The sequence below is a fragment of the Lutra lutra genome, unplaced genomic scaffold (assembly GCF_902655055.1).
Source record: "Lutra lutra unplaced genomic scaffold, mLutLut1.2, whole genome shotgun sequence".
Classification (NCBI taxonomy): Eukaryota; Metazoa; Chordata; class Mammalia; order Carnivora; family Mustelidae; genus Lutra; species Lutra lutra.
The window spans coordinates 323,314-335,909 of NW_025923846.1; positions in this window are offsets into that span (position 1 = coordinate 323,314).

Genomic DNA, 12,596 nt, shown 5'->3' on the forward strand with positions numbered 1-12,596 from the left:
CCTCATTAGCTGGACCAGGAGCACGCATACTGAACCTAACATGCCCCTAGGCCCAAATCCTAACCCTCGGTGGGGTTTTCCAGGAGCCCAGACCCAAAGCACGTCTCTGGAATCCCTGTTTTGGGGGAACCACTGAGACAGAAAACAGGACACTTCCCTTCCCCCAGAATGACACCAAACTATTGGGATCTGGGCAAAATGCCCAAAGAGGGAGAACCTTCCATGGGCCCATTAGGCCATCGCTACATTAAGCAACCATCATAGACACACAATCCAGAGAGAAGAGCCTGAGCTACCGCCTCACCATCACCCTAATTTCAGATCCTGTGGAGCTGCCATCAGGGTCTGCAGATAGGGCTGGCGATCCCCTCGGCCCTGACCCTAACCCGAGTTTGTGTTTTCAGACTTCTGTCCCCAAAGCGATGACCCACACAACCTCCAAGATGGGGCCACTGGAGCCAAAACGCAAAATCGTGCCTGATCTCTCAAAGGAAACTCGGGCCGCCCCAGCTGCCCAAACCCTCCAGATTGGGAGAAATATGCAAGGTCCCTGAACCCACCCCAATTTCTAGGCCGCTCTGGACAAAAATGTGCAGTCTGACACACTCTTAGCACCTACCTCCAGGCAGAAACCCAGGTAAATGGCCCTAGAGACAGAAGATTGAAACTGACGTGCCCTCAGCACCTAATCGGAACCCTAGCTTAGGTTTTCAGACATCACTCCCCAGAGGCAAGAACTTGAATACCAATATAAGTACCAACATATGGTCCCTGAGCCACAAACAGAACACCTACTGTACCCAGAAGGAAACTTTGCTCTTGCTCTTACCCCTCAGGGTAGTAGAATCCTGCATTGCCCCTGAGTCAGCGCCACATTCCAAGGTCTCCCTAAACAAAAACCAGTAGTGTGACCCATCAGCATGAGACTCCACGTCAACTCAGCCCCCTTGGCACATCGCCCCAGAGCCACAAGAGCCACAAGATCGAACCTGCCATGTTCATAGGTTGCTATGGTAACATGAGGCAGGCCTTCAAGGCATCCATGTGGAGAGCTCTGCTATCCAATCTTTCCGTATGGGGGACCCTGGAGCCATCAAACCAGACTCCCCCTGTCCCGCAGAAGGAAACATTGCTGTATGGAGCAGCTCACAAGCCCCAGAGTGGATAAATGTCCATTGCCTCATGAGGACACCCCTCCATTATTCAGCCATCATGGACAGAAATTTCAGCGTGAGTGAACGTCTGACACTCACCGTTATGTCAGATGCTGGAGATCTCCAGTCAGCCGCTGCCAATTGGAACTGCTATGCCCTCATCCCTGAACCTAACTCTAGCTTGTGTTTTCAGACTTCTGTCCTCAAACTCCTTGCCCACAAGTCCTCCAGACTGGGAATTCTGGAGTCACAAGGCAACATTCTGCTTACTCAACAGAAAGAAGTGCCCTATGGGTCTGCCCAGAAACCCCAAATGAGGATCAAACTGCACCACCCACGAGGGGAACCCAATATCATAGGAGGCCCTGTGCACTAATGCTCTGTCTGACACAGCCTGAGCCCCAACCTCCTGTCAGCAACCCAGATAGCTAACTGCATATCGTGCAGAAGGGACCTGCCTTGAACCTAGGCCGCCATCTCTACACAACCTGGGTATTCAGGCATCTGTCCCTAGACCTTATCTCAAATACCTGCCTATGGGGGAACCTGATGCACAAAACAGAACTCCTCCTTGCCCGTCGCAGGAAGCAATGCTGTTGGGATGGTGTCAAACCGTCAGGGGAGGAGAGACCTGAGAGGCCCAGGAGGGCACCCCCACTCCTGAGGGCAGCTTTGGGCACAAATAAGCATTGTGACCCTCAGCCTGAGCCCCCTTCCCATATAAAGCTCCTTGTGAGTTGGACCAAAAGCCCATATATGTGGCTTGCCATGCCCCTAGGCCTACCTCCTGACACAAGATGGGCTTTCCCAGGTGCCCATACCAAAAGCCCTGCTCTGGAATCCCTCTGGTCCTTTCGGGGTCCCCTGTGACAGAAAACAAACTGCTCCCTTCCCCAAGAATGACAGCAAACTATTGAGACCCAGAGTGGGAGAACATTCCATCGCCCCATGAGGCCACCCCTACATTACGGGGCCAAACTAGACACAAAATCCAGAGCCAAAATCCTTAAATACACCATCACACTTGCCTTGATTTAAAATCCCCAACAGCTGCCCTCAGGGTCTGGACAAACAGGGGCATTCTGACACAAGCTGAGCAACAACCCCCATGCAGACACGCAGATGTTCCCAGAGACAGAAGATAGAAGCGGACAGGGCCCTAGGCCCGAATCTGAACCCTAGCTTTGGTTTCCAGGCATCTCCCATCAGAGGCCTGGTGTCGAATACCAGCATATGGGGGTTTCCTGAGGCACCAAACAGAACAACCCTAGTCCCCACATGGGAAGCTTGCTCTTTGGAGCTGTGTCAAACCCTTCTGAGTAGGAGAATCATGCAGGGCCCCTGAGCCACCGCCTCGTTCCAAGATCTCCATGGATAAAAACCCACATTATGACCCATCCTCGTGAGACTCCATTTCAACTCAGCACCCTGGGTAGTTCCCCCATGGCCAGGAGATTGAACCTGCATTGTCTCTAGGAGCCAATGGGAATGCGACGTGGGGTGTCCAGGTATCCATCCTTAGAACCCAGCTCTGGAGTCTTTCCGTATGGGGTGTACCGGAGCCATCCATGCTGACTCGACTCTCCCGCACAAGGCAATCTTGCGGTTTGGAGCAGCACAAAACCCCCAGCGTGGGAAAACCTCCATGGCCTCAAGACCCCCTCCCTTCATGAAGGGGCCATCATGGACACAAACTCCAGCCTCAGCCAACGACTTATCCTCACCATGACTTCAGATGAAAGAGATCTCGATTCAGCATCTGCAGAGTGGGCCTGTGATGCCCTTGTCCCCAAACCTAAACCTACCTTGTGTTTTCAGACTTCCGTCCTCACACTCCTAGGCCACAAGCCCTCCAGGCTGGAATTCTGGAACCACAACACAGCACTCTGCCTACCGAGCAGAAGAAAAATGTTGCCTTATGGAACTGCCCTGAATCCCCCAATGTGGCTGAATCCTACACTGCCCTAGACCACACCCCAATTTCATAGGCTTCCCTGGGAAATAATGTTCTATCAGACACAGCCTGAGACCAGAAATCCTGACAGACATCCAGACAGCTCGCCGCACACCCGGCATATCGGACCCGTCATGGGCTTAGTCCCTCATCTTTTCCCAACCTGGGTTTTCAGGCATCTGAAACTAGATCTTATCTCCAATACCTGTATGGTGGAGGGGGGAGAACCTGATGCCCAATCAGAACTCCTCCTTCCCCAAGGCAGGGAACCTTGCTGTTCACGTGGTGCCAAACCTTCAGGGTAGGAGAAACCAGCATGGCCCATGAGGCCATACACATGCTTGAGGACCGCCTTGGGCACAAACACACATTGTGTCCCTCAGCATGGGCCCCCTGCTCAAGGAAGGCCCCTTAGTGCCTGGACCAAGAGCCCGCATATGGGGCTTGCCATGCCCCTAGGCCACCAATCCCAACCAGAGGTCGCGTTTTCCAACACCCGAACCCAGGGTTCTGCTCTGGAACGCCTCTTTTGGAGGGACACCTGAGGCAGAAAACAGGACTCCACCCTTCCCACAGAATGACCCCAAACTCTTGGGAACTGGGCCAAATCCCCAGAGAGGGATACTCGTCCATGGACAATGAGGCCACCCCTACATTCCACAGACATCCTTGACACAAATACCAGAGACAAAAGCCTGAGTGACCGACTCCCACTCACCCTTCTTTCATATCCTGAGGAGTTCCCCTCACAGTCTGTATATTGGGCCTGCCATATCCTCAGCCCCAAACCAAAGGCAAGTTTGTCTTTTCAGACTTCTGTCCCCACACCCCTGGCCCACACACCCTCCAGACTGGGGCCCCTGGAGCAACACTGCAGGGCTGTGTCTGCCTTTTCCAAGGAAACAGTGCCCATTCCATGGGTCACAGCCCTACAGATTAGGAGAAACCTCCAATGTCCCCGAGGCCATCCCAATTGTGTAGGCTGCCTTGGACAAATAGGGGCGATCTGACACAAGTTGAGGAACTACTTCCAATCAGACAAGCAGGAGGAAGTCCTCAGAGACAGTAGATTGTCCCAGACAAGCCCCCAAGCCCTAATCTGAACCCTTGCTTTGGTTTCCAGGCATCTCTCCTCAGAGGCCTGGTTTCCAATACCAGCATATGGGGTTTTCCTGAGGCACCAATCATAACACCTCTTGTCTCCACATGGGAAACTTGCTCTTTCGAGCTGTGTCCATACCCTCCGCTTAGGAGAATCCTTCAGGGGCCCCGTGCACTGCCACATTCCAAGGTCTCCATGGACACAAACCCACACTATGCTCCATCCTCAGGAGAGTCCTTTTCAACTTAGCTCCCCCAGAGCCAGGAGATTGAACCGGCCTTGTCGCTAGGAGACAATGGGATTGCGAGTTGGGGTACCCAGGCATCCATTTTGAGAACCCTGCTCTCGAGTCTTTCTGTATGGGGAGTCCTGGAGCCATCCAACAGGATTCGACTGATCAGCAAACAGAATCCTTGCAGTTTGGAGCATATCATAACTCCCAGCATGAGAAAAACTCCATGGCCTCATGAGGCACCCCCCCTTCATGAAGGGCCAAATAGACACAAACTCCAACCTGAGTACACGTCTGATCCTCGCCCTGATTTCAAATGCAGGAGATCTCTATTCAGCTTCTGCAGAGTGGGCCTGCCATGCTCTCGTCACAAAACCTAACCCTAGCTTGTAATCTCAGACTTCCGTCCTCACACTCCTGCCCCACAAGCCCTCCAGATTGGGAATTCCGGAGCCACAACACAGGACTCTGCCTGTCCACCAGAAGAAAAATGTTGCCCTATGGGGCTGCCCAGAAACCCTCAATGAGGATAAACCTCATGGACCTCGACTGCACCCCATTCCATAGGCTGTTGGGGTCGCTAATGCTCTTTCTGAAATAGCCTGAGCCTAGGCCTCCCAACAGACACCCAGAGAGCGGGCCACACATTCAGCACATTGGACTCGTCATGACATTAGGCAGTCATGTCTTCCAAACCTGGGTTTTCAAGCATCGGATTCTACACTTCATCTCCAATCCTTGCACAGGGGGGACCCTGAGGCACAAATCAGAGCTCCTCCTTCCCCATGGCAGGAAACCTTGCTGTTGGCATGTGGTCAAACCTTCAGGGTTGGAGAATCCTGCATGGCCCATGCTTGAGGGCCACCTTGGGCTCAAACACGCATTGTGAGCCTCATCGTGAGCCCTGTGTTCAAGGAGGGCCTCTCAGTGGCTGGACCAAGAGCCCGCATATGGGGCTTGCCATGCCACTAGGCCCCAATCCTAACCAGAGATCGGGTTTTCCAGTCACCCATTCCCAGAGATCTCCTCTGGGATCCCGCTTTGGAGGGATACCTGAAAGAGAAAACAGGAACCCTCCCTTCTCACCGAATGACCCCAAATTCTTGGGAGCCGTTCCAAATCCCCAGAGAAGGAGATTCACCAAGGCCCATGAGGCCACCCCTACATTCCATGGCCATCCTTGACACAAAATCCAGAGACAATAACCTGAGCGACTGCTTCCCACTCGCCCTTCTTTCATATCCCGAGAGGCTGCCCTCGCAGTCTATAGATCAGGCCTGACATACGCTGTGTCCCAAACCTAAGCCAAGTTTGTGTTTTCATACTTCTATCCCCACGGCACTGGTCCACACACCCTCCAGCTGGGGCCTCTGGAGCCACACTGCAGCACAGTGTCTGCCCTCTCCAAGGAAACTATGCCCATTCCATTGGCCACAACCCTACAGATTAGGAGAAACCTTGAAGGCCCCCAAGGCCATCCCAATAGTGGAGGACACCCTGGACAAACAGAGGAGATCTGACACAAGCTGAGAAACTACCTCCACTGAGACACACAGATAGATGTCCCCAGAGACAGGAGATTGAAATGGACAGGGTCCTAGGCCCTAAACTGTAACCTAGTTTGGTCTCCAGGCATCATTCTTCAGAGGCCTGGATTGGAAAACCAGCACAACGACCTTTCCTGAGGCATCAGTCAGAACACCTCTCGTCTCTGCATTGGAAGCTTGCTTTTTGGAGCTGTGTCAAACCCTCCGGGTTGGAGAATCCTACATGGCACCTGAGCCACATTCGAAGGTCTCCATGGACACAAACACACAGGATGACCCATCCTCATGAGAGTCCATTTCAATTCAGCTCCAAGGGTAGCTCGCCCCAGGGCCAGCAGGTCGAACATACCTTGTCGTGAGGAGCTAAGGGGAATTCGAGGTGGGGTGTCCAGTCATCCATCCTTAGAAGCCTCCTAAGTCTTTCCATAGGAGCATCCTGGAGCCATCCAGCAGGACTCGACTGTCGTGCAGAAGGAATCCTTGTGGTTTGGAGCAGTTCCCAACCCCTAGCGTGGCAAAACCTCCATGGCCTCATGAGGATCTCCCCCACTTCATGAAGGGGCCATCATGGACACAATCTCCAACCTGAGCCACGTCTGATCCTCGCCCTGACTTCAGACGCAGGATATCTTGATTCAGCCTCTGCAGAGTGGGCCTGCCATGCCCTCGGCCCCAAACTTAACCATAGCTTGTGTTCTCAGACTTCCTTCCTCACACTCCTGGCCCACAAGCCCTCCAGATTGAGAATTCTGGAGCCACAATGAGGCACTTTGCCTGCCTACCAGAAGAAAAACGTTGCCCTATGGGGCTGACCAGAAACCCTAAATGAAGATAAACCTGCATAGCCCCCAAACACACCCATTTTCCCAATGCTGCTCTGGTCAGTAATGCACTGACACAGCCTGAGCCCAGACCTCCCAACAGACACCCAGACAGCTGGCCGCACACCCCACACATCAGACCCACCATGGCCTTAGGCTGTCATCTCTTCCCAAGCTGCATTTTCAGGAATCTGAACTTAGACCTTATCTCCAATCCCTGCACAGGGGGGAACCTGATGCACACATCAGAACTCCTCCTTTCCCACGGCAGGAAACTTGCTGTTGGCATGGTGTCAAGCCTTCAGGGTAGGAGAAATATGCATGGTCCATGCGTTGACGCCCATACTTGAAAGCCACCTTGGGCACAAACATGCATTGTGATCCTCAGCGTGAGCCCCGTGTTCAAGGAAGACCTCTCTGTTGCTGATCCAAGAGCCCATATATGGGACTTTCCATGCCTCTATGCCTCCAATCCTAACCAGAGGTCAGGGTGTCTAGTCGCCCTTACCCAGGACTCTGCTCTGGAATCCCTCTTTGGAAGGAAACCTAAGGCAGAAAACAGGACTCCTCTCTTCTCACAGAATGATCCAAACTCTTGGGAGCAGGGTCAAATCCCCAGAGAGGGAGACTCTACCATGACCCATGAGGCAACCACGATATTCCACGGCCATACTTGAAACAAAATTCAGAGACAAAAACCTGAGCGTCCACCTCCCACTCAGCCTTCTTTCATATCCCGAGGAGACCCCCTCACAGTCTGTATATCGCCACTGCCATACCCTCGGCTCCAAACCTAAGCCGAGTTTGTGTTTTCAGACTTCTGTCCCCACAGCTCTGGCCCACAGCTGGGGCTTCAGGAGCCACACCACAGGACAGTGCCTAACCTCTCCAAGGAAAATGTGCCAATATCACTGGCCACAACCCTACAGATTAGGAGAAACCTCCAAGGCCCCCGAGGACATCCCAAGAGTGGAGGAAGCACTGGAAAAACAGGGGAATTCCAATACATGGGGCTCCCGATGAGGGTCACAATGCGTGTTTGTGCCCAAGGCAAAAACCTTCCATCCAGCACAAACCCTGCTGGATGTTTCGAGGACGCCACATAAGGTTAGACTCGAGATCAGGTTTTTAAAGATGGATGCCTGTATACTCCACTTCCCATTCGCATTGGCTCCTAGCCAAAAGGCAGTTTTGATTAGCTAGCTCTGGGGCGAGCTCAGGGAGCTTAGGCAAGGAAGGTCTCTCAGGGCTTGGACCAAGAGCCTGCATATGGAGCTTGACATACCTCTAGGCCCCAATCCTAACCATAGATCGGTTTTTCCAGTCACCTGTACCCAGGTCTCTGCTTTGGAATCCCCCTTTGGAGGAACACCTGACAGAAAACAGGACCCCTTCCTTTGCACAGAATGATCACATACACTTGGGAGCCGTGTCAAATTTCTGGAAAGGGAGGCTCGTCAATGGCCCATGAGGGCCCCCTACATTCCACAGTTATCCTTGACACAAAATCCAGAGACAAAAGCCTGAGCAACCACCTTCCACTCGCCCTTCTTTCATATCCTGAGGAGATGCCATCACGTTTGTAGATCGGGCCTGCCATATCCTGGGTCCCAAACCTAAGCTGAGTTTGTGTTTTCAGACTTCTGTCCCCACAGGTCTGGCCCACACACCCTCCAGGCTGTGGCCTCTGGAGCCACACCGCAGGTCTGTGTCTGCCCTTCAGAAGAAACTGTGCCCATTCCATTGGACACAGCCCTACAGATTCAGAGAAACCCCCAGGGCCCGCGGCCATCCCAATAGTGTAGGCCACCCTGGACAAACAGGGGCATTCTGAAACAAGCTGAGCAACTACCTCCATTCAGACATGCAGGCAGTTGTACCCAGAGACAGAAGATTGGACTGGACAGGCCCCTAGGCCGAATCTGAACCCTAGCTTTGGTTTCCAGGCATCTCTCCTGAGAGGCTTTGTTTTGCATACCAGCATATGGGGGTTTCCTGAGGGACCAAACAGAACACCTCTCGTCTCCACATGGGAAGCTTGCTCCTTGAAGCTGTGTCACACCCTCCGGGTAGGAGAAAACTGCATGACCCCTGTGCCACTGCCACATTCCACGGTCTCCATGGACACAAACCCACATTATGACCCATCCTCAGGAGAGTCCATTTCCACTAAGCCCCCTGGGTAGCTCGCTGGAGAGACCAAAGAAAGAACATGCCTTGTGGTTAGAAGCCAATGGGAATGTAAGGTAGTGTTTCCAGTCATACATCATTAGAGCCCTGTTCTCGAGTCTATCCTTATAGGGCGTCCTGGAGCCATCCATCAGGACGCGACTGTCCTGCAGAAGGAGACCTTGTGTATTTGAACAGGTTACAACCCCAAGCATGGGAAAACGTCCATGGCATCATGAGGCCTCACCTTCATGAAGGGGCCATCATGAACACAACCTCCAGGCTGAGCCAACGACTGATACTCGCCCTGACTTCAGATGCAGGAGATCTCGATTCAGACTCTGCATCGTGGGCCTGCCATGCCCATGGTCTGAAACCTAAACCTAGGTGAGTTTTCAGAATTCCATCCTCACACTCCTGAACCACAAGCCCTCCGATCACAAATTCCAGAGGCACAATGCAGCACTCTGCCTGCCCACCAGAAGAAATAAAAAATTGTCCTATTGGGCTGTACAGAAACCCCCAATGAGGATCAACCTGCACGGTGTGTTTTCAGACTTCTGTCCTCACAGCCTAACCCTAGCCCTAGCTCTAACCCTAGCCCTAGCCCTAGCCCTAACCCTAACCCTAATCCTAACCCTAACCCTAACCCTGTGGAGGCTTTTCCCTGAAATTCGGATGGTGGCTCAGTTCTCATCGTTTCATCCCGGTTGAGCCCTCAGTATTAGGGTCCGTGATCAAAGGAGTGAGACTGATACAAAGCGAAGATCAAGCAAAGCTTTATTTCAAGCTAAGCATTGAGAATCAAATGGACCAATCAGTGCCGTCTCTTGTAAAGAGGCGAACTCTCTCAGTCTCACAGCCTAATTTTTAATAGAGATAGTTTAGCCGGGCTATACACAGGTGGCCAATGAGGTTGCAATACACAGAGAAAACTGCACAGTCAAGTTAGGTCACACAAGGGTGGACAAATGAATCACAATACACCCTAGTAAATATATTAGTGCCCAACTGATTGGATGTCTCTACTTGGCCAGTCCCGCTTTTGTATCTGGGCTTTGCAAGTAAGTTACTCGGGGGTGGAGGAGTGGGGGGTAGGCAGGGTCAATCTAAGTTTACTACATAGGGTCAATGGAAGTTTATTGCATAGTGTCAATCTAAGTTTACTGCATAAACAACAAATGGCTAACTCTGATTAAGTAGGCCCTTACATTGACACAAATTCCATCCTGAGCCAACGTCTGATACTTGCCCTGACTTTAATGCAGGAGATCTTGATTCAGCCTCTGCAGAGTGGGCCTGCTGTGCCCTCGACCCAAAACCTAACCCTAGCTTGTGTTTTCAGACTTCCATCCTCATGTTCCTGGCTCACAATCCCTTCATATTGGGAATTATGTAGCCACAAGGCAGCACTCTGCCTGCCCAGCAGAAGAAAACTGTTGCCCTATGGGGCTTCCCAGAAACCCCAGTGAGGACCAACCTGCATGGCCCTTGACCGCACCCCAATTTCATAGGATGCCCTGGGCACTAATGCTCTGTCTGACACAGCCTGAACCCAGGCCTCCAGACAGACACCCAGACAGCTGGCCTGACACCCAGCATATCGGACCCTCCATGGCCTTAGGCCATCATCATCTCTTCCCAACCTGGGTTTTCAGGCATCTGAACCTAGACCTTACCTCCAATCCCTGTCCATTGGGGAACCTGATGCACAAATCAGAACACTTCCTTCCACATGACAAGAAACCTTACTGTTGGCATGGTGTCAAACCTTCAGCGTAGGAGAAACCTGCATGTCCCATGAGGCCACGCCAAAGCTTGAGGACCACCTTGGGCACAAACCCTCAGTATGTGCCCCGTGTTCAAGTCAGGCCTCTCAGTGGCTGCACCAAGAGCCCGCATATGAGTTTTGCCATGACCCTAGGCCCCCAATCCTAACCAGAGTTCAGGTTTTTCAGTCGCCCGTATCCAGGGCTCTGCTCTTGAATCCCTCTTTTGGAGGGACACCTGAGGCAGAAAACAAGACTCCTCCCTTCCCACAGAATGACCCCAAACTCTTGACAGCTGGGCAAAATCTCCAGAGAGGGAGACTCGTCCATGGTCCATGAGGCCACCCCTATATTCTACGGCCATTCTTGACACAAAATCTAGAGACAAAAGCCTGAGCGAGTGCCTCCCACTCGCCCTTCTTTCATATCCCCAGGAGCTCCCCTCACGGTCTGTAGTTTGGGCCTGCCATACCATTGGCCCTGATCCTAAGCCAAGGCTGTGGTTTCAGACTTCTGTCCCCACAGCCCTGGCCCACGCACCCTTCAGGCTGGGGTCTCTGGAGACACACCGCAGGACTGTGCCTGCCCTCTCCAAGAAACTGTGTCCCTTCCATTGGCCACAACCCTACAGATTAGGAGAAACCTCCAAGGCTCTGAGGCAATTCCAATAGTGGAGGTCGCCCTGAACAAAGAGGGGCATTGTGACACAAGCTGAGCAGCTACCTCCATTCCTACATGCAGACAGATGTCCCCAGAGACAGAATATTGAACCAGACAGGGTTCTATGCCCTTATCTGAACCCTAGCTTTTGTTTCCAGGCTTCACTCCTCAGAGTCCTGGTTTTGAATACCAGTATATGGGCATTTTCTGAGGCACCAAGATGAACACCTCTCGTCTCCACATGGGAAGCTTGCTCTTTGGATCTGTGGCAAACCCTTGGGCTAAGAGAATCCTGCAGGGCCCGTGAGCCACCACCACATTCCAAGGTCTCCATGGACACAAACCCACACTATGGACCCATCCTCAGGAGAGTCCATTTCAACTCAGCACCCTGGATAGCTCTCCCCAGAGCCAGCAGATCGAACCTGCCTTATTGCTAGGAGACAATGAGAATGGGAGGTGGGGTGTATAGCCATCCATCCTTAGAACCCTGCTCTTGAGTCTTTCCTTATGGAGCATCCTGGAATCATCCAACAGGACTCGACTGTCCTGCAGAAAGAAACCTTGTGGTTTGAGGCAGCTCACAACCCCCAGCGTGGGAAAATCTCCATGGCCTCATGAGGCCCCCCTCCATGAAGGGGCCATAATGGACACTGTTAGGGTCCATGATCAAAGGAGAGAGACTGATATGAAGCGAATGTCAAGAAAAGATTTATTTCCCACCAAGCATTGGGAATCACACTGACTGGTCAGCGCTGTCTCTTGCAAAAAGGCGACTCCTCCCAGCCTCACACATTACCTTTCATAGAAGTAGTTTAGCCGGGTTATACATAGGTCGCCAATAAGATTGCAATACACAGAGAAAACTGCACAGTCATGTTTGGTCACACATGGGCGGACAATTGAATTACAATTCACCCTAGTAGATATATGTGTGCCCCACTGATTGGATGTCTCTACCTGGTCTGACCTGCCTTTGTATCTGGGCTTTGCTACCTGGGACTGGTAGCTAGGGAGACAGTATGTGTGCCCCACTGATTAGCTGTCTCTTCCTGGCTTGGCCCTCCCTTGTACCTGGGATTGGTAAGTAAGTTCTTCTGGGAGGTGCAGGGTCATTCTAAGTTTATTGCATAGGGACAATCTAAGTTTACTGCACAGGGTCAATCTAATTTTACTGCATAGGTTCAA